Consider the following 23389-nt stretch of genomic DNA (forward strand, 5'->3'; position numbering starts at 1 on the left):
TACCAGTAATATAGATTTTTGTGTTGTTTGTGAGAGTTCTCAGAATGGAGAAATATTTTCCCCTGATAACATATCACAAGCATCATGATCATTGCATTTGTTTGGATTTTAATTGTTTCAGAAGATTTGAGGGGAATATAAAATTATGAGAAATTTTGAGTCCAAAAGGATTTGGGTAGAATATAGAGAAATTGAGGTGAGGCATTGGAAGATATTTTGTGTCCTCTAAAAATCTGACACAAAATTTTATATAGTAATTGGTCAACAAATGTGAAACACACAAATGACAAAGTATGAAACTATAAATTTGGGATATACAGAAGCCTTTACAAGGTAAAACTAAGTAATTGTGATTTTCTTTATGTGCCACATCAAGTTAAAGGCAAATTTAAATAATGTAGGTATTTTCAAAAGACCAAGTTTATAACTTAGTTTCAGAAAGAATGGTGATAGAAGGTAAAGTTAGGACCTAACAATCACAACAACAGCAATAATAGCAGCTAATACTTATAAACTCATTATATGTGTGGCAATATTTGAAGTGCCTTAATGTTTATTAGCCTACTCGTGATGTAGGTATACATTTCTATTTTATATACATAACATTCTATATTATACCTGTGATGTAGATAATAATTACTATTATGTTCCTAATATGAGAAAATAAATCTCATAATGGTTAAGGAATTTTTCCAGTATCAAAATCTACTGAATAGTAGACGGTAGATTCATACCTAAGATTCACAGACTTTGCATTCTCACCCAATATGCACTACAGTGGGAGAATATGTTTGATCCACGGTGGTGACCATGGGAATGGAAGGAAGGATGGATTAGAATACTTTTATGGATGGAATAGAGTTGAAGAAGAAAAGGAGTAATTGATGACATCAGTGTTTCAACCTTGTGGGGGGGAAAAGGGATTTAATGACATTGGAACAAAGAATAGTTCTATGTTGTGGGGATAAAAGATGAGATCATCCTAGCAGAGGCAGCTGAATCAGTAGGGTGTGTACCTACAATTCTCTATAGGTTAGGAGATAAGCACAGGTCAATATGTGTAGATACCAAGTTTTGAATTTTGCAGCCCAATTTCTCATTTATAAGGTTCACATGTTTTGGAAGAAAAACAATTTAAAATGTATTTCAAGTCTATGATTTTTATAATCAGAAGTAATATAGTTTTATTTTCTTTCAAAATATAAAGTTCCCATGATGCCTTCATTTCCTAAAGGATTTATTCACTATTTTAAAATATGCTGATTTCATAGTCCTAATGCAAGCAGTAATTTAATACGGAGTACAGGGTAAACTCAGTTCTCATCCTTTATCCCAGCCTTCCACCTCCATCAGTTGATAATCTGAAGAAACACAGTCAGCATATATATTGGAAAAGAGATGCTGGACCACTGAGTTGGTTGGGAACATCATCACTTTTCAGGAGAGATATCATTATTGGTTTAATAAATATTTCAGGGTTTGAAAGATATCTTTTGAAATATTTTATAGAACAAAAAACTTATTTATAAATATGAAAATACATAGGGATTCAATATATATCTTTTGTTTAAAATTAATCCCTTTTTGTCTTCAGTTTTATGGCATTATGTCTACAATAATACAAAAGGACATATTAAAAATTAATTCAATTTACAAGGAGTTCTCATTGCAAGCCTTTTAAAGTCAGTATTAAAGTGAGGTTTCAAATCTGTTTTTTAGTTTATTTTTTAGCTAAGATTCTCGTATCGTTATTTTTTTTAAAAAGTTATGAATAAGATATGAATTGTCATTTTTATACATATACAGTATAATTTTTCACTTTTTCTTTTCCCCCATACTTTGTTTTGCTATATAAAAGATCTCCAAACAATATTTTTACTGTATTTGCTTGATATAAATAGAAGATGGAATATGATTAGTTACCATGTCCACTAGCCCCAGGATAAAAGAAACTAGAGAAAAACTCAACTTCTTCTCTTTCATTTAAAAATGGTAAATCTTTATTTTATTGAATAGATACAATCATGAAAGTTTGAATCTTACTAAGCTTTATTATATTATATTATATAATATTATATTATATAATATAAGCCTATATTATACTAGGATTTAACTCCTTTCTATCCCTTAGGAATATTTCCCTCATGTTCAGTGATTCCATTCTGGGAGAGCAGGAATAAAGATGGTCTAACATTACAGGTAGAGAAAGGAATCACTGATCTTGATCACGAGTCTGCAGGATGAGCAGGCAAGTAATGTTACTCTCTATGCAAATTTTTTCTGCAGAATATTGTAGCGGATGGGCCTAGAAGAAAGGATGGATGGATGGAAAGAACGTGAGCAAAGTGAATGAAGGGTCAGGCAAAAATTCCTGCCCGAGGCTGCTTGTTTGCTGAGTTCAAATGTCAGTTGAAATCAGTTGAACTGTATGAAAGTTGTTAAATAAATTAACACATGGTCCTGACCCTTTGCACGTGTCCTTGGAAATAAATATGGGAGGAACTTAGCTGACGAGGCCATTTTCTCCTTTAGATTTTGGTCTCTTCTCTTCTTTCTAAACACTATGTGTTTTGAGTAATTAATTATTCATTCCTTTGCTACTGAGCTCAGGAGCAGAAAAGTAGCTGCAACAAGTGGTGACCCCAACATGATTCAGGAATCTGCACCTGTAGTGAGCATTTTTGTCATCCAGACTACAAGGGGAATCATCCTGGTAAGGGGTGCCCGCTGCTTTGGGAGAGGGACAGACGTGTGTAGTTTCAGAAGGGGATTTCTAATATGGGGAGCACCTGACAAAAGGTCAGCAAATTTATCTGTGCACTCTACAACTCTTAAAAGCTGCCCGGTGTACTGTCGAACCAAAAGCTTTACAACAACTCTTATGCACAGTAAGACAGCATTGCCCTGGTTCCCAGATGAGGGCACATTAGATTTAGAGCTCTGGGAACAAGTGGGAAAGATTTTTAAAAAGACTCTTAGGCAGGGGATTCCAGTGCCCCTTGCCATGTTAACTACATAGAGTCTGGTGCAAACAGCACTGGCTCCCTTACATGTTCCTGTGGACTCTAATCTGTTGGAACCCGCTCCTCCTACTCTGCCCTCTGCTTTGCAGGAGGAGTCCGCATCCCCTGCCATAAAATTCCTGAATCCTGAGCCATTCTCTCCACCATCGCCCTCTGGGGCTCTGCAGGAGGAGCAGCTACCTCTTTCTTCTCTTCCCCCTCTTAAAGGGGAGCTCTATTTTCCCCTGGTAAACCATCCGCTTTTCAACAGTGCCTGTGAGAGGGCCAATCTTTATGGGGATGTGATTTTCTAGAACAATGGAATTTTCTTCTAACTACCCAGCCTTTTCATTAGGGGCCATTGCTCAGGTGCATCCAATACAACCCACACCTTTACAATGGACTACTAATTGGCCCATCTGGATAGAGCAGTGGCCCATTAAGCAGGATAAATTATAACATTTAAAACCTCTTGCCCAGGACCAACTTAAAGCAGGACATATAGAACCTTTCCTTAGTCCATGGAACACTCCTGTATTCGTTGTACCTAAAAAGAACAATAAATGGCGTTTACTACAGGACTTAAGAGCTCTTAACGCTATTATAGTCCTGATGGGACAGCTACAACCTGGTCTTCCCCAGCTGTCATTAATTCCAAGAGATTGGCCTTTGTAATTGATTTAAAAGATTGTTTTCACAATTCCTCTAGCGAAACAAGACCAGGAAAGATTTGGATTTTCTATTCCCACTAATTATAATGCCCATTTGGTCAACAAGTATCTCTGGAAAGTCCTTCCACCAGGGATGTTAAATAGTCCCACTATTTGTCAATATTATGTTCATCAAGCCCTATTCCCTTCTCAGTGCCAATTCCCATCCCCTATCATCTATCGCTATATGGATAATGTATTAGCAGCTCCTACTTGAGCAGAATTACTATCATTGTTTGCTCATGTACAAACATATACTGCCATCCATGGGCTGCAAATTGCCCCAAAGTACGACTTACCCAAAACCTGGCACTATCTTGGTTATCTACTTTTTGTGTGTTCATTCACTGTGACCCCAACAAATAGCAATCTCCTTGCCTTCTACCCTGGCACTACATTCATTACAACAACTTTTGGGACATGTGAATTGGATACATCCCACTTTAGGAATTACTAACCAACAAATACATCATTTTACTAATACATTAATCTGACCCAGATTGAGTTTTACCATGTTCACTAACATCTCTGCACTACAAGAATTCCATGCTATTAACAAAGCTCTTAATTACTGTCAGGTGTCAAGCATTGACCCAGACAAACCCATTGTTTTATTTATCTTCAACACTCCCCTTTCTCCAACTGCTCTTTTTTTTTTTTATTTCAGCTCATTATGGGGGTACAAAAGTTCAGGTTATATATATTGCCCATGCCCCCCATCCCCCCGAGTCTGAGCTTCAAGCGTGTCCATTCCCTAGACAGTGCACATCGCACTCATCATGTAGGTATGCACCCATCCCCTGCCCCCACTCCCATCCCCCCCCCCAGTCAGAACTTCAAGCGTGTCCAATCCCCAGGCAGCACGCACCGCACTCATCAGGTAGGTATACGCTCATCCCTTCCCCCCAGCCCCCAACTCTGTCCGATACCCAATTGGTGTTATTCCCAAATGTGCACTTAGGTGATGATCAGGGAAACCAGTTTGCTGGTGAGTACATGTGGTGCTTATTTTTCCATTCTTGGGATACTTCACTTAATAGAATGGGTTCCAGCTCTCTCCAGGAGAACCAAAGAGATGCCATATCACCGTTATTTCTAATAGCTGAGTAATATTCCATGGTATACATATACCATATTTTGCTAATCCAGTCATGAATTGATGGGCATTTGGGTTGTTTCCACATCTTTGCAATTGTGAATTGTGCTGCTATAAACATTTGGGTGCAGGTGTCTTTTTTGTAGAATGACTTTTGTTCTTCTGGGTAGATGCCCAATAATGGGATTGCTGGATCAAATGGTAGTCTACTTGAATCTGTTTAAGGTATCTCCATATTGTTTTCCACAGGGGTTGCACTAGTTTACAGTCCCACCAGCAGTGTATGAGTGTTCCTGTCTCTCCACATCCACGCCAACATGTATTGTTTTGGGACTTTTTGATAAAGGCCATTCTCACTGGAGTTAAGTGATATCTCATTGTGGTTTTGATTTGCATTTCCCTGATGATTAGAGATGTTGAACATTTTTTTCATATGTTAGCCATTTTTATATCTTCTTTTGAAAAATTTCTATTCATGTCCTTTGCCCACTTTTTGATAGGGTTGTTCGATTTTTTCTTTCTCATTTTCCTGAGTTCTAAATAGATTCTTGTTATCAGACCTTTATCTGATGTGTAGTATGCGAAAAATTTTTCCCATTCTGTAGGTTGTCTGTTTACTCTCATGACTGTTTCTTTGACTGTGCAGAAGCTTTTTAATTTAATCAGGTAACATTTATTTATTTTTGTTGTTGCTGTGATTGCCTTAGAAGTCTTCTTCATAAATTCTTTGCCTAGGCCAATGTCTGTAAGAGTCTTTCCTATGTTTTCTTCTAGAATTCTAATAATTTCCGACTAAGGTTGAAGTCTGTTATCCAACTGCTCTTATAGGCCAATTAGCACCTCACATAGCTCCTTTGGAATGGTTATTTCTACTTCACACTCCCTCCAGAACCTTTTCTCCCCTTCTAGATCTCTTTGCCTCCTTAATTATGGAGAGACCAACCGAACCTTAAAAAATTATTTGGAAAAAATAACAAGGGGATTACACTGCCCCTCCACAACAGAGAGTAGTAAAAGCATTAAACACTCTCAATTTCTTGATTTTTTTTTTCCAGTTTCCAGCTGCCCTTCACCTCCCCCGCAGTCCGTCATTACACCTTCCTTTCTGGATCCCAACCTGAGCCCGACAGAAAGTGGGGGTGGGGCGATGGGACTCCCCAGGAACCTGGGAGGGCCTTTTTGGTGTGTTAACATGGGGAAGAGGATAGGTTTGTGTTCAAACTTCTATAGGTCCTAAGTGGTTCCCTTCCAGACGAGTTCACCTACGTCAAAGCTGGATTTCACAAATGAAAGGTCTCTCCCTCCAGCCGCTGCTGCTGGGGGTCTCACTGCGACAGACGCCTAACACCATAACAGCGCCCAGGATCACATGGGGTCAACTGAAACAAGTAAAGACACAGGCCTCCGCTATGCTGACACAATTGGGGGCTCCTCCTACCCTGGAGAACACTTTTCTGGTGTATTTCGCTATTGTTGCTCCTAATAGCAGTTAGGTACCCCGAGGGCTGTTTTGCAGCCTTTTTCTCCTATTTCTCCCAGGCAGTACAGCCACAGTTTGCTGAGCTCATGTTTAAGCCCCTAACATGGTGGGACTCAGAGGTTACTCTGTCTACCAGTGACTCAACATGCACTGGAGGAGTATGGCAGGAACCTCTGCCTGCAGGTTCCTGGCAGAGAAATGGAACAGACTGGCTCAGTATCACAGAGTCAGTGGTTTATCATTCTTCTAATCCTCCTGTGGGTGTTACCAAATTGCATAATAAAATATAGTGCATTCCCATGATCACCCCCAAATATCTATATTATCAACTGGTCGTGCTTGGTCTTGTTACTTTCTGTCTTTTATTTTCCAGGACGGATCTGCCAATTGACCTCCCAATGCCATTATGAAAAGACACTGATTGAAGTTTACATCTGTCTCTTACACTCCATCTCTAATTTTAAATATACAAAAAGGGGGACATGTAGGGGCTGGGCCTAGAAGAAAGGTTGGATGCATGGAAAGAATGTGAACCAGGTGAATGAAGTGTCAGGTGAAAATTCCTAAAATTCCTGCCTGAGGCTGCTTGTTTGCTGAGTGCAAAGGAGGTCAGCTGAAAACAGTTGGGGGGGAAGGGCAATATACTTAACCCAAACTTGTGTACCCCCATAATATGCTGGAAAAAAAACAAAAAAAAAAAACAGTTGACCTGTATGGAAGTTGTTAAATAAATTAACAGATGGCCCTGACCCTTTACACGCGTCCTTGGAAACAAATAGAGGGAGGAACTTAGCTGAGGAGGCCATTTTCTCCTTTAGATTTTGGTCTCTCCCTTTCTCTCTAAACACTATGTGTTTTGAGTAATTATTCATTCTTTTGCTACTGAGCTCAGGAGCAAAAAAGTAGCCTCAACAAGTGGTGGTGATACATGCATACAATGTAGAATGATTGAACATAAGGTAATTGTAATATCCATCACCTCAAATATTTATCATTTCTTTGTGTTGAGAAGGTTCAAAATCTTCTCTTCTAGCTATTTTGAAATATGCGGCTATTTCAAATAGTTATTGCTAACTATTGTCATCATATCTTGCTACCAAACACTATATCTTATTCCTTCTATCTAACTGTACTTTTGTACCCATTAAGCAACCTCTCTTTCTTCCTGCCTTTCCCCTCCCCTTCCTCGCCTCTGGTAACCATGATTCTAATCACTATCTCTAGGAAATCAATTTTTATAGCTCCCATATATGAGTGAGAACATATGATATTTGTCTTTCTGTGCCTGGCTTACTTCACTTAACCTAATGACCTCCAATTCCATCCGTGTTGCTGCGAATGGTATTTCCTTCTTTATTATAACTGAATAATATCCCATTGTGTACATATACATTTTCTTTATGCATTCATTCACTGATGGACATCTAGGTTAATTCTATATCTTGGCTATTGTGAATAGTGTTCCAATAAACATGGGAGTGCAGATGTCTCTTCAATATATTGATTTCCATTCTTTTCGATGTATACCCAGCAATGGGATAACTGGATCATATAGTTGTTCTATTTTTAGGTTTTTGAAGACCCTCCGTACTGTTTGTCCTAGTATCTGTACTAATTTACATTCCCACCAACAGTATAAGGACCATTGCTCTGCATCCTTGCCAGCATTTATTTTCTATATTTTTGATAATGACCATTTTAACTGGAGTGAGATGATGTCTTCTTCTAGTTTTAATCTGCAATTAATCTGATGATTAGTGATATTGAGTAGTTTCTTATATACCTGTTGGCTATTTGTATGTCTCCTTTTGAAAACTGTCTATTTCAGAAGGATAAAAGGCCCTTCTATCAGGGTCTTTAAATCAGCCTCAGATGCTATATTAAGTAACTTGAGACCTTGAGACCATTCCTTCATTACATCTTAACCAGGGGATTTCTTGTGAGGACTATGGAATGCAATCATCACAATATCTCTGACTCAATTGAGACTGCTAGATTGCAAGAGAAAATTTTCCAGATTTGAAGATTAGATAGATAGATGATGGACAATAGATAAATTTGACTTCTCTAAAAGTAAGTTGAATTATCAAAGCATGAAAATCTGTTATAGAATTGTTATAGATTGTTATACATATCTCTTTTCAATATAAGGCACAATTGAGTAAAAAAAAATAACAAGAAAACTTACTAAAAAATTTAAATGGAAAAATGATGAGAGAACATCATTAAAAGTCAGAATACAGAATACTCATCTGAATTATTTAGGATTTTACAAGACTAAATACACCATTCTCTGTGTATTGCCAAATAGTGAGACATTAAAATCTGCCTTTCAGTCCATTAGGTTATTTGAAAAGCTTCTGCAAATAGAATGTTTGTACAATACTTGTTGCTGTGAACCATCACTAAAAACTTATGTCTAAAATATTCTTTAAATATGTCTCATTTTAAGTAATTAAATGGCACATGACATAGCCACCAATATTTAGGTAAACTGTTTTATTTGAACCAGTCAAGTAATGGAAGACACGTGTGTGTGTGTGTGTGTGTGTGTGTGTGTAATTTATACATATATAAAATCAGGTTCTTAAAACTTTTGATCCAAAGGGAGATTTATTGTGGGAAACATGAGAACTTCTTACTCCAAATAATTGAAAAGTACATGAATTTTGCAAGAAGATTGAAATACGGGGATTTGAATTTGAATCTCATTGCTGGCTCTTTATCACCCAGCATTGTTTATATTGATGGTAATCAAAAAGAAAGTAAAATCTATAAATGGGGTTTTATAAGAGCATTTCCATATTGGTGATTACATAAAAGTAAAAAGAAAAGTAAAACACGCCTTCGGTAGCATCACTCTGATACGCACAACATAATTATAGTGAATATTTGTTCACTTATATGTGCATACTCGCATGCTTCCATTGACAATTTCATCTATAAGGTCATCAATTCTATCTTTACACTGGGCGACATTAACATGTGGTCTTTATGTATGCTAATTCTAGTACTCACCTGACTCTCATCAGGACAAATGATGACAAAAGGTTACATATAGTGACACCTCTCGTCATGCTTATAACTATCTCACAAAAATGCCTTTTGCACTTAGAAATATTGCCTATTTTCTCATTATTTTAGGAAAATGAGCTCACATTATATATAATAGTAAATATCTCACTTTTGTCACTATATTGTGGTGAGAATACAATGTGGAAATTCCTATACTCATACAAGATTTAGTTCTAAGGAACAGCTGTATGACATTCCATGATCTTGAATATTATTGCAACCCTTCTCCTATTCCATATTGAAGCACTTTCACTTTCTTTCTAATTCTGTTTTATTTTTTTGCGTTTCTACTACAAATAATACTTCAGGAAACATTCTAAAAAATAAATGACTGAGAACAGAGTTTTACAGTATGATATTCTTTTATTTTTGGTATAGATTTCCAGAAACTGAATTTCTAAGACAGTGAGTACATGTTTAATGCAATAGTTTTAAAAATACACTTTTATTCCACAGCATGGCATCCCAGAAATGTGATTGTTGAGTCAATGGGCACATTTGTAATGAAATTGTTTTTGAATTATATTTTTATTTCTATAGGATAGAGTTTCCAGAATGGTATTGCTGAGTAAATGTGTACATTTTTAATGTAATAATTTCCAAATAGTGTTCTAAGAAAACCTAGCGTTTGAAGTTGGCTTTTTGTTGTCATTTTTTATTTTTTAAACAGGTTGACAGAATGTCTACTGGGTGGTCTTGGGCTCACTTTCATGCTTTGACCAGAGCAGGTCTGCTTTTTATATATTTAATATATCACTATGGCAGCTATTGATAGCTATTGACCAGAATCTGTTTTCTTTTCCCTGGGCATACATCAACATTATATTTCCTAGCTCTCCTTGATGTCACTTGTGGCTATGTGGCAGAGTGTTAAACAATGGAACAAGAGCAGAAGAAATGAGATCAGTGACCTCCAAGCCCCTCACCCCCGATAGAAGCCTCCCACATGTCCTCCATCCATTCACCTTCTGGCTGAACTTGGGAGCCACATTTTAAAGCTGGGAAAAGCTGTCAGTCTAAGTGGTTATGGTAAGAAGGGTTCTCCTGATGGCTAGTAAAACTCATCTTGGAAAAATAATTTGAAGGAAAAAAATTATGTTTTAGCCATGGCACACTTGGAATCCGTTGGTTATATGGCTAACATCAACCTAACTAATAATTATATTCCATGCAAGACTTCAGCAGAGAAAAAGCCTTCTGATGTCAGGTACCTTGCTTAATTAATACCCTACTAAATGCTTAATATACTTTCTAAAAAAATAAATAAGTTAATTTTCCAATAATAGTGGCTAATATGATTGTAGAAATCAAATAAAACAAGATGTTTTTTAAAAAGGTGCAATGTGGCCTTGTAATCTAGAGGCTTAGTAATTATTTCCAGCTTCAGGACACAAGAAAATAATAATAAACTATATATAGATTTCAAATTTTCAACAAATATTTTAAGATCTTATAAAAGACATCAACATGGTCTGTCTTTAAATAAATTGTGATTTGGAGGCTGATAAAGGTGTGATAGTCTTTAATAAAGTAGGATAAAATCAAGATGAAAATGTTACCAGTGATAATTCTTGTGACATCTCTCAACAGGAGCAACAGTAATATCACAGAATAAAGACCAGGAGGAAGACATTATCCCTCTTCATGATATAGAAATAGATTACATCTGTCTCTTTCTCTTTTCTTAATTTTCCTCCTGACATTGCTTGTGTCTTAAAGTAAAATTAGATTTGTCTCCCAAAATTTGCTCAAAAAAATATGATTCCTTCTGTCTTCCTTCTTTTCTTCTTTCTTTAATAATGTCATCAAAAGCCACTAAACAGACAAGTAAAAAGGAAGGCCTGGTGAAGCATGAGACCCATGTGAGGAAGGGAGCGGAGTAGGGTGGCAGCTGTAGGTGTCAGGATATTGGTTACCTATAAGGGGATTGAGAAATTGAAAATATTGTGAGAATATTGCTAGACATATTTCTCAATGTTAGAGGAAAAAATTACAAATATGGAAAGGAGGAAACCTGGAATGAATACCATAGTGCTGGATTGGAATTTAAGTTATTAATGTAAACTTATGAAGAGATGTATATATATATATATATATGTGTGTGTGTGTGTATACATTTTTAAATTATGAATTCTTTTACTTAATTATAATTACTAAATTATAATTACTATATTTTCCAATATGAAAATGATATCAAAATATATTATTATGATCTAATTTTGTATTAGCTTAAAGGTAGACAAAGTTGCCAATAAAACAGAAGAGAGGAGTCCAGAAACACCAATTACTCCTGTGGTTACCTGATTTATCACAAATGCAATAATGCAGTGTAAGGGAAAGAACATATCTTTAATAAAGGTCTCTTGAGCCACTACCCTCACATCATATACAAAAGTCATTTTAGGATGGATTGAAAATTTAAACAAAAAGTAAAACTTGTAGTGGAAAATATAGGAGAAACCCTTAGTGATATTGGAATAGCAGATTGCTTTTAAAAAGGATACAAAACTTTATGAGAATTATAGCAAAAAAGCTAAAACAGTCCTTATTAAAATTAATGAACTTACACTTAACAAAAGACACAAGAGAATAAAATAACATTCTACTAAGTGGTAGAAAATATTAACAATGCATATATCCCTCACAGAACTTATGAACTATAAGGAATTATAAATTAATAAAACACAGATAATCCAATAGAAAAAAGGCACAATATATTTGAACAGATGCTTCATAAAAAATATATCCAAATGGCTAACAAACATATTTAAAATTGCTCAATTTCATTAATCATCAGAGAAATACAAATTAAAACCACAAGCTGATACTACTGCATATACTTTTCAGGGTAATGCATAAAGAGAAAATACTAAGTGAAACCACCAGAACTCTCGTGCACTGCTAGTGGAAATATAAATTGGTATAAGCACTTTGAAAAAGTGTTTGGTGGTATCTGTTTAACATGAACATATGCACACTATACAACCTAGCCATCTATTCCTAGGTTTATGCCCAAAAGATATGCCTGTATAAATTCACCAACTGGTAAGTATTAAAATATTTTTAATAACCCCAAAAGGTCAACTAATCATGTGCTATCATTAGGAGAGTGGATAAATATAGTATATTGATAAAATGAAATACTATGCAGCAATGATCACAAATTATCTATAACTGCATGAGATAATAGGAATGGATTTCATAAATATAAAATTGAGTGCAAGAAGTCAAACATAAAAGAGTACACTGCATGAGTCTATTTACATAGAGCATAAAACAGCCAAAACTAATCTATTGGGTGGAAGTCATGAAAATGAATATCTTCCTGTTTCAGGGAGTTATTAAGTGGAAGAGAGTATGAGATTTCTTCTAAGATGTAGATGATGTTTCTACTTAATTTGAGTGCTAGTCACACAGATGTCTCCATTTTGGGAGAATACACTGGACTGTATATGTATGTGCATATTTCTGTTTTTCATGCATCTCAATAAAAAGTTTTTAAAAAATAAAAATCTTGAAATGGGAATGGATTAATTTTTATCGTACACCAAATAGGAATCTAATATAAACAAGTAAAAAATGCCTGTAGCCTCTAATTTTGGATTAAAAATCTATATACCCTTATTTTAATAACTTATTTGACAATCATACTTAAGCAAGTATGCTTTGCAATAAGTCATGTAATTACAATAAGACTTTCTATATCATTAGTGAATGTTGGAGGGTTTTAATTCTTCAGTTGTCAGAAGGTAAACTTCTGAAAAGAGACTATTTTCATAGCAATTCTCACTATTATAACGTAGCCATTTCTATCATGAGAAATTCTTCTCTGTAGTTCTGAAAAATCTGCTTGATATATATATTTTGTGAATGTATCACATTTAATTTTTAAATCTAAATGGTCTAAAATCTAACAGTAAATTTTACTTTTAGGAATTGCAATCATCATTTATTAACAAGTAATATAGTGGACAATTTTAGTGAAACATCACTTAAGCTGCATACATTTACACTTTGTATACCTGTTTTGTTCATTTCTTCTCATAGTAAATAAGTCCTAGAAATGTCCTTTTTTCTTTTTTTGGAATCTTTGATAATGTTTAACCCTATAAATAATTCAGTTAATCTTTAACAGTTCGGAAAAGAAGGCAAGGAGAAAGAGCCCTTTAAGTTTCATGAGAAGAAAAAGAAAGCTCCCTGAACCCTAGTTACATAATCAAGCATAAAAAAATAGTAACAATTTTATGTTTGCAATTTCAACAGCTAAATATACACTTCTGTGGTGCCAAGAAACTTAGAAGATCATGCATTTGAAAGAACTGGTACTTAAGGAATTCCTCCTTGTGAACTCAGGGACATTCTGAGTCAAGTTTGACATGGGAAGACTGGAGTTGGCATTGAAATCAGTCTCATGTGAAAAATAGCTCTAGCTTCTGCTTGGTTCAGGTCAAGCAAGGCAGAACTGCAACAGGATCTGAAGCAGTCAGAATATGGAAGATCAGTGATCAACAGGAACACATTTTGATAAATGGATGTAACAGTAGCCATGGGTTGATTGAAAAACAGAACTCTCACTGCTTGTGTAAGGAATTGAGTGGACACCTTTTGGAATGTGAAGGTTATTTGGAAATGGATAAAAATTACTTTAGAAATTGGAAATGGGGGGTAGAGGATGTGTCAAAGAAGGAGATATTAGACTTTCTGCTACTCTAGGCAGAGGCTCTTTGAAATGAATTTAATTTGAGAAAGAAAATACAGGAGATTAACCATGCATCTGAATGGTGTGGATTATTTCATATTGCTTACTGGTTATCATACTCTTAGGTACCAAAAAACAAAATGATAAGAAGAGAAACAAATAAATAAAGTTAAAAAATTAAATGAAGCAAAAATAGAGGCTGAGGAAAGCTTGATAGGAATAAATATAGGGGAGTGTTTGAGATTGCATTAAAGTAGCACATAAAGCAAGGAATGTTTCTGAGAAAAAAATTCAATATGAAACAAAATAATGAAATTAGACAACAATCAAACACAAAGACTCAATATTTTTTTCTTTGTATTGAGATAAAGACTATTCAACCAGCTTGGGTCACGTTTGTTCAAAGCGAATAACAGGAGAGTAAGATAAAATGCATCAAAATGGAAACATAAATGAAGACAAACAGGTATAAGGGAGGAAAATGGAGAAAAAATGCAAAAAGAAGAGAGTGTTTTGATTCATATTAGATGTAAATTAAAAGATGCTAAATTCAAAAATGTTCTTATCTCCAAATGCTCACTTAGAAATAACCTAAAATGCAGCAACATTTTGATGTCTAAAAGCCACCTCAAAGATGATATGTTAAAGTAGGCAAGTTGAAGTAGTATGGGGTATTTGATTTAAGAACTCTGCAAGAGTTATAACTATCTTCAGTAGTTTGAATCTTTATTAATAATTTCTTATTGTTGACAGTTTTACCTATTTCTTTTCTAGTTTAGCGATTTCTTTTTTTTTTCCATTCGTTACTTCATTCTTTTATTCAATATATCACCATGTATTTATTATATTAGGCAATTTAGTAAGCTATAGGAATTCATTAGAAATGCAACTCACAAAAATATAGTGTTATTCTTAGACTTTTATCTCCCTCTTCATACACACACACACATATATATATATATATATACACACACACACACATTAGTGAGTGTGCATCTATATTTGTCATTTGTACAGGGGTCAGCAACCTATGAGCCATGGGCCAAATCTAGTCTGCCTCCCATTTCTGCCATGGCTCATGAACTAAGAATGGCTTTTACATTTTTAAGTGGTTGAAAAAAATTAAACAGAATAATATTTTGTGACGTGAAAATTACATGAAATTCAAACTTCAGTATCCCTGAATAAAGTTTCATTGGAACACAGATACACTCATTCCCTTATATATTATCTATGGCTGCTTTCATACTACAGCAGCAAAGTTGAGTAGTTGCCAAAGAATCTGTATGGCTTGAAAAGCCTAAATTATTTACTATCTGTCTTTTTGTGAAAACTATTTGTTAACTGCTGATACAGTACCATATGGTTCTGTATCCTATGATCATAGTGTTGCAAGTCAGTCAAGAATTAGGCACACTGAGCCAGAACTCAGGTGGGAAATCAAAGAAGCACCTTGTAGTGGTCTTCCAGAGATTCACAGGATCATCCATTCTGATGTGGGAAAATAAATTAGCACTCTTTAAATTTCTTTTAAATTTTTCCTTTAAAATGTACAAAGATTACAATATAAATAATTTACAAAAATATGTATATTTGTATTCAGCATATATATTTTCACCTGTAATTGTAAATGAATACACATTTGCATATACCCATCATAGAGACAACAGAAATGAGTAGTGGGTGTTTGGTTGGAGTTTTTAAAATAATAGTCATATGAAATCAGGTTGTGACTATAATGAAAAATTGCATATATATTTTAATGGCAACATAATTTACATCAAATGAATTATATTCTAGTATCTTAAAAATGAGGCAAGGGAAAGCAGTAAGGGAAGTACAAAGTGAGTATTTATAAAATTATTCATAAAAATATATAAATAAAATAAAAACAACTACCATGCTCCTTACATATGTTCCTTTCTAACCAGAAATATTTATTTTTAATTATATTTAGTTAAAATCTGTTGATAGTCATAGATCATTGTAACTACCTATTTCTTAGGTGAAAAGTATTATCTCTTCATAGAATATTATTGTGCTACACCTCAAAAATTGGAGGACAAATTTCATAGGACACCATGTATACTACAAGAAGACATCACTTGAAGGAATGTCAGTAGTAGTTCTGGAGTATCTGAGAGTCACCTTTTCAAGCCATTAAGAATTCATATGAAAAGTGAACACAGGGTAGCAGGATATAATGTGGTTATGCCATATGGTTTAGTTCTTTTCCTACAATAATGATGAGTGTTTTCATTTTGGTGCTTAAAATACAATGCAAAAATCACAGACTAGTTTTCCATATGGTAATGATTAGGGCACATCAAATCACATTTCAGCTAAACTGCAAAATGATTCATGTTTATGTTGTGGTTTGTCACTTTATTCATGTTCATACCTTGTCATTATGCTCCTTAGACATTAAATTTCCTTTTGTCTTACTCTGTTATCCATATCACCCTCTAAATTAGTAATTAAATTGGATAGAGTAATAACCAACAGCATTTTGTTTTCAGAAATGAAATTGTATAAATTATTTTTGGTTAGTTCTTTGTAAATGACGAGTTTTATAAATAATATCAAGCCATCATATGTTTATAGTTTATCTGAAACTTTGAATCTTTTCATGTCATGGTATACTTTAAAAATTATATTACCTGCACAACACACTGGGCTAAGAACTTGGGTCTGCTTTCATCAGTAGGCGATCGGTAAGTAGGCTCCAGCTAACTGAAGACCTACTCAACCACTCAGAGGGTTATAGGAGCATATCATACTGGCTGTCTTAGACTAGGATTCTCCAAAGTATATGCTGAGAAAAAGCGTTGCAGGTAGATAGAATTTATTTGGGAAGTGACATCAGGGAGTAGGAATGAGGAACAAGGAAATCAAAAGGGAAAGAGGGGATGCATTTCACCACACTGAGCATCACTGTGAGCTATTAGGGCTCAGTCACAAACTGTCCACCTGGTGTACAAAAGTCAATAGTGTTTGTTTGTTTATTGGCTTCCATTCTCCATTGAGCAAGGGTGTTTCCATGGGCTAGCAGTACCCACTTCTAAATTGCACATACCATGAGTACTCAGTGGGTTTCCGCACCGCTCAGAGGCATTTCAGAGAAGGCCTGTGACAGGAAGTGAAAGGCACACAGTGAAGGCCTGAGATGAGGTTGCACCTTTGCAGACTTGGTTAAAAAATATTCATGGAAGTTCTTAATACGGTAGCCACTATCAAGAGGATTGAGTGGCATGCAGCAGTTGTCCTTTAGCCCTAACTCTTTCAACAACAGCCTTGACCCATTAATGATGCACTGGCAGTCATATACCTGTTGGGAAGCTCTGTGTTATTGGAAACTTTAGTAAATCTATGTACTCTGATCCAGAGGCAATGAATTGGTGCTGTAAAAATTACATAATGTAACATAATTATTCATCCATAATAACTTTTCATTCAATTTTTTCAAACATTGGTTCCTTGCCCTTTAGTTTTCATGTGGAAATCTCAATCTAGTTTTAATTATTTTGTATTTGTTAACATAGCTTTACTTCATTATTTTGATGCCAACTTGGCAACCATTTATATCACTGCCTCCCATGATTTATCTTCAGTTCTATGTGTGTTATGTCAATACTTCTTTTATGTCAATAGACCAGAGAAAGAGTAGAGAAAGAGAAGGGGTTGAGGGGGGGAGAGAGGGAGAGAGATGGAAGGAGAGAGAGATGCCTCTGCAAATAAATTAAAAGTTTGAGAGAAAATTTCTCCTGACTGGGGAGGGTTAAGTAAGACATCATCAGGACATTTGTAATATATTCGAACCAAAGACAGTGTGGAATCCAGATAAGCCACAGAGGGGACCAAATGAACCCTATGTGGTTCAAACAGATGGTAGATATTAGATATTCCATTTGTGTTTGGTCTGGCAACCTTCAAAAGTTGATATTTAATGAACATAACACAGTGCTAATATTTCTTCTCCCTTTTCATGTTTTGGTTTTGGGGAATTGCAATCTCTTGTGCCTTAGCTGAAATATCCATTGAACTATTAGAACTTTGTTCCACATTAACGATTTTAATGGATATTAAAATTCTTCCTATTGTCATGTAATCACTGAATGCTTTTAATTTCTGCAAAGTTGCTGAATCCAGCCATTTTTGTAGTCTTCAAGTCTGCTTCTTAAGCTGCTAAATTCAAGTAGCTCAAGATCATTACTTGATTATTATAGTAGTTTTCTATTTTTAAACCTTTTAAGTAATAATCTTTCATATTCATTAGCCATTACTGTTTACTAAATTTCATCAAAATAAAAATATATTTATGATTGTATATAATATTTTTAAATGAAAATATAGTTTCCAATAAAGATCTATTTATTCAAAATTTTGAAGCACAGAATTGAGAGCAGGTAATAAAAATGCATGGATACATTAGGAAAATACTATTGACAAAGGAAAGAGTAGTAATAGAGTCCTGATTCTTTTACTTAGCTGGAAGACTTGGATGTGGCACATGCCTTCTGTGTATCATTTTCTTCCTCTGAAAATTATACAATTAGAATGGATGCTTTCTAAGAATTCACCTAATTCAAACAATTTTTGATTCATGTGTAATCAGTTCTTGATTATCTGTACATGAACTAATTATCTATTTTTTATTATACATTGGCACATGAAAATTATACTTTATAAACATTAATATGATACATAAAATGACTATATATTCATATATACACATTCTATCTGTATGTTTATTTAAATATATTCAATCATAATATCTCATCTGATTGAATTCTCATATGTAGTCATAATTATTGAGCTCTTACTGTAATTATTAGGGTAGGAAAAGATAGGACAGGCAATCTAGTTCAAAATCAAACTCAATGAAGGAATTCTTTATACTTCATACCTTAATGATAGTCACTCAGGATTTCCTTTAATACCTCAAGTAATAAGAAGATACTTCTGGTAACAAAAAACCTTACAAACACTCAAGGCAGCGCATTAAATTTTTAAATAGATGCAACTATTCAACTCAATCAAATATATCTATTGATCATTTACGGCAATCCAAGTATTGTTTTAGGCATTTCCAATATCCTTCCTTACACTAAACTTAAGATGTGCTTCAGTGTATATTTTTTTCCAATTGGATTGTGATTAATGACTGAAATGGATATATCTTAGGACTATGGGTATTTTTTCAAATAAATTGAAATGGTAACCTACACATCTTTGTTAGAGTTTTCATTGTTAATTTTCTGTTCAGAGAAGTAATCTGAGTCTTTCTAACTTTCTAGTGACATATTCAGCTTAGAGAAAAAATGACAAGTGTATAGATACATTCTCTGTACAGTTGTCTTTCCCTGCCATTTCTCAGTGTAGCCTTGACAGGTAATGTAAGTTTGCCCTATTCTATGCGTAGTTAGACGACATTTGCTTCATAAATTGTCAGCATGTTCTCTCTTCAAAGTTGTAAGGATGACCTTAAACAAAGACAAATGTCTTGTTAGAATACTAAATTTCTTCTAAAAAGCCTTAGCTTTCAGACAGAATATCAAGATCTTTTCTTAAGAGCACATCTGAAACCTTGAAACACAAAAAAGTTAAAAATAGATCTAAATTAGGGATTTGTGACCTTTGGCATTTATACATTGGCATTTACTTAAAATTCTCCAAGGTTTTGCTAATAATAATAAATATTAATTATATTGGATAAAATTATCAAACTACTGGAGATTAAATTTTTTAGTGGAAATACTTCGATATTTCTTTTTAATTTATATTACTTTCCTCATCCTTAAATTACTCTAGGGCATGCCATCATTTGTGGCTGCCAAGACTTGTCATTGCTGCTCTTCTTTTTATATCTGGACTAAAAATTATCTCTAGTCAATTAAGGATCTCTGTGTTTTAAAGGATATTATATTACTTTGACATAAAATGATATATTATAATTTAGTTACAAAATACTAATCTAAAAGTGATTGTACTCTTACACAATATGTATGCAATTTATTAGTTAACTGCAGACAATGCTATTAGTTGCATTATATAACAGTCAAAAGAATAGCATGTCCATTAAAAACTGGACATGGAAGTCATGTGAAAGGGTAGGATGGCATTATTACTTTCCTTTATGCAATAGAGTGGAGAAAGCTAGCAACAGTCTAATTATATTACATAATCATAAATTATATCAATGGAGATGCATATTTAATAATTTTATTCATAAAGTTGTTCATTTATTACTTCAGTTAATATTTACTGAGTGCTACTGTGTATAAGGCACTTGGAGTACAGAATTGGAAAAAAATATTCTACCTTGAAGGAACTTTTATTTAATTTATTATAAATACCAGTCAATAGAGTTGTTATCCATGAATGACTATTTTGTACCTTATTAATTTGGTAGCATTTATAGTATTTGACTATACTCTAAATCAAACAGCAAGTATGGGAAGGTTAGATAGCTTCTATACATTGTCAGCATAAATCCAATCATGATATCATGCTAATTAACTATGTTTTTTATATTCTTTTGGTTTGGGTAATGGCTTTCAGTTTTGTTTTTTTTTGTTTTTTTGTTTTTTTTTTGCTTAATTTTCTTCTTTGGAACATTTTGCTGCTGTGTAAATGTCAGTATAACAATTGTACAAAAATTCAAAGCCAGAAATGTAGTAATTAGGATGTGGAAGGATAAAATATTATTTCATACTTAAATAAATTTTTCAAGTGGGCAATACACTTTGGATGGAGAATTGGTGTTACCAGAGCAAATGTTTGACAGATTCAGGAAATTTCTAATTGAAAATGTCAATGTTACATGTACTTTTTCCACTTTGTATGATAACTGTAGGTCATCTGTGGACTTCAATAAACTTAAATTGTGATTACTTTGATCCTTGCCATACAGGTCTATTGTTGTTGTTGTTGTTTTATTTTTTATTTTAAAGTTCTAGTAAATAGAGGATTTTGGTGGTTTGGGAAATAAATTGTTAGTTTTCTAGTAATGCTTTCACCAAAATAATCAAAAATCCTGAGAATGTATTCATTTTTCTCATTCAAACAGAAGCATATTATATAGAGTAGAGATCGGGAAATTATAACTTGCCATCTCTGCTTGTAAATAATGTTTTATTGGAACACAACCATGCCCATCCATTTAAAAATTGTGGCTGATTTTGAACTCATTGACAAAGTGGAGTAGTTGTGATAGGGACCATATGATATGGTTTACAAAGACGAAATATTTACTATCTGTTCCTTTACAAAAAAATGTGCCTTAACCCCTTCAATAGAGATAAGAAATAATATATTGCTAGAGAATGGAATAGAAACCAATGTGCAGAATATGTATTATTCAGATGAGGAAGGGAGAGTGGGATAAAATGAAGAAAAGCATAGAGGTCATAAAAGTACCAGAGAAAATATAAATAAAAAATGTTTACACAAATATTAAGCAATTATAAAGGCCAACAAAATCTTGGTAGTGATAATTACAATTGTATATTCTTCTCTTATATATTGAAAATTAGAGACATTCTAAAGGTAATATATAACAGGTGCAATGGAGGCAAGATCTTGGTCAACTACCTAAATAAACCTAGCATGATAAAGCTACTATGGAAACCAATCTGGTTTTAAGGGAAGAGAATGGAAGCACTGTATGTATTTTCCTCAGGCTTCAAGAACTGTACTAATCTCAAGCATAAAGTGGAACTGGGGATTTCAAGAAGAAATACTCGAGAGTTGGTAGCAATGCAGTCGTGAGAAGGTGTTAGGCAACAATTATCTGTGAAATCTGTACCCAGGATCCATCCACTCACACTCTGCACAGATAAATTAAATCTTGGGGAAATGATAATCACAAAAGTAGTCTCCTGCTAAGAACTGTAGCCGTGGAAGAAAGGGGGAAGTATAACTTAGAAAGCAATTCAGGTGTCAATAGTGATTGCAGATGCTTAAAGATGAAGAGTGACCAGAAAGCATATGTGCTTTATGATGTTGCCAGCAGAGAACATCTTTTTCCTTTGAGGAAAACTAGTGAAGGGATGTGATGCTACTTTTCTGATCACTGATTTCCACACAGAGAAGATATATTATATATGCCAATGTTGGTGGACTAGGGAATAGATATCCTTCATGGAGGAGAAAGTCAGGGAGACCAGAGAGATGAAGGGGTCCGTCATTGCTGGCAGCATGCATCATTATGACTAAGGAGATTTTTTTTGAGTTTTAGAACATCTGATTAGATCTTGTGGCTTTCCTCCACATATCCCCCAATGCCTCTTTGGAGTTATCTTATTATTCGGGTGTTTTTGTTTCTTGGTTTTTTTCTTTGTTTGTTTAATGTTAAAGAGCCTAATTTTCAGATAGAGAAATCAGTAGCTTCAGCTTTGTATTTTGGGAGACAAAAAGAGACAAGGGAAAAGAAGGATAGGTTAATGTCTTTGTCAAAGCAACAAGGTTAGGAATATTTTAAGAATTAGCATTTGCATCTGAGGGACAAATATATTTTTATGAAGCAAATTGTGGAAGAAAAGTAGACACTGATGACAAAAGCAGTCAATAAACATTGCCTTTAAAACTTCTGGCCAATTAACTGTTGCCAACTACTTGTGTACCAGAAATTACAGAATTACAACTATGTGAGGTTTCAAACTTTATTAATTTATATTTGTTGTCATAAAGCAGATGGGCTTGGTCAAAAGATATGTAAGATCCTCTTGCATATTTAAGTAGGTGGGGAGAAAATCAACAATGCTTAGAACCACAGAAAAGTGAAATAATGGAATTACTTTAAGGATTATCATTCGTTCATAGTTTACTAACAAGAATTTTTCACTTCAATTATTGGTGGTAAGTTTTTAGACATACATGTGGATTTTTATTACAACTATCTTTCAGTATTTTGACTAAGCTAATACTTAAATATTTCTAAAACTTTTATTCTTAGATAAACCAATAATGCTTGTAAATAAAATATAATGCTTGCTGTTACATTTAAACCGCTCTGCATCAGTTTAACCCTGCAAATAATTGGAATGTCTTCCCTGGTCATATTATTATATAAGTGTTTTTTTTGTGTGTGTTAATAAATGTTTAAACATTTAAAAATATCTTCTAAGTTAAGCAATATTCTATAGAAGTAGTTTGGAAATTTGAGGGTAAGGAGTTCATTTTTTTTATTTTTAACCACAATTTTTGAGCACTGACAACAACCTAATATGAGATGTTATTTGCATATGTAGGTTCTTGACCATTTTAATCTAAAATAGAAATATGTCTCAGAAAATTGATGTTAGAAATTCCAAGTTTAAATTAAAA

The sequence above is a fragment of the Eulemur rufifrons genome, chromosome 7 (genome assembly GCF_041146395.1).
Source record: "Eulemur rufifrons isolate Redbay chromosome 7, OSU_ERuf_1, whole genome shotgun sequence".
In the NCBI taxonomy this organism is placed as follows: Eukaryota; Metazoa; Chordata; class Mammalia; order Primates; family Lemuridae; genus Eulemur; species Eulemur rufifrons.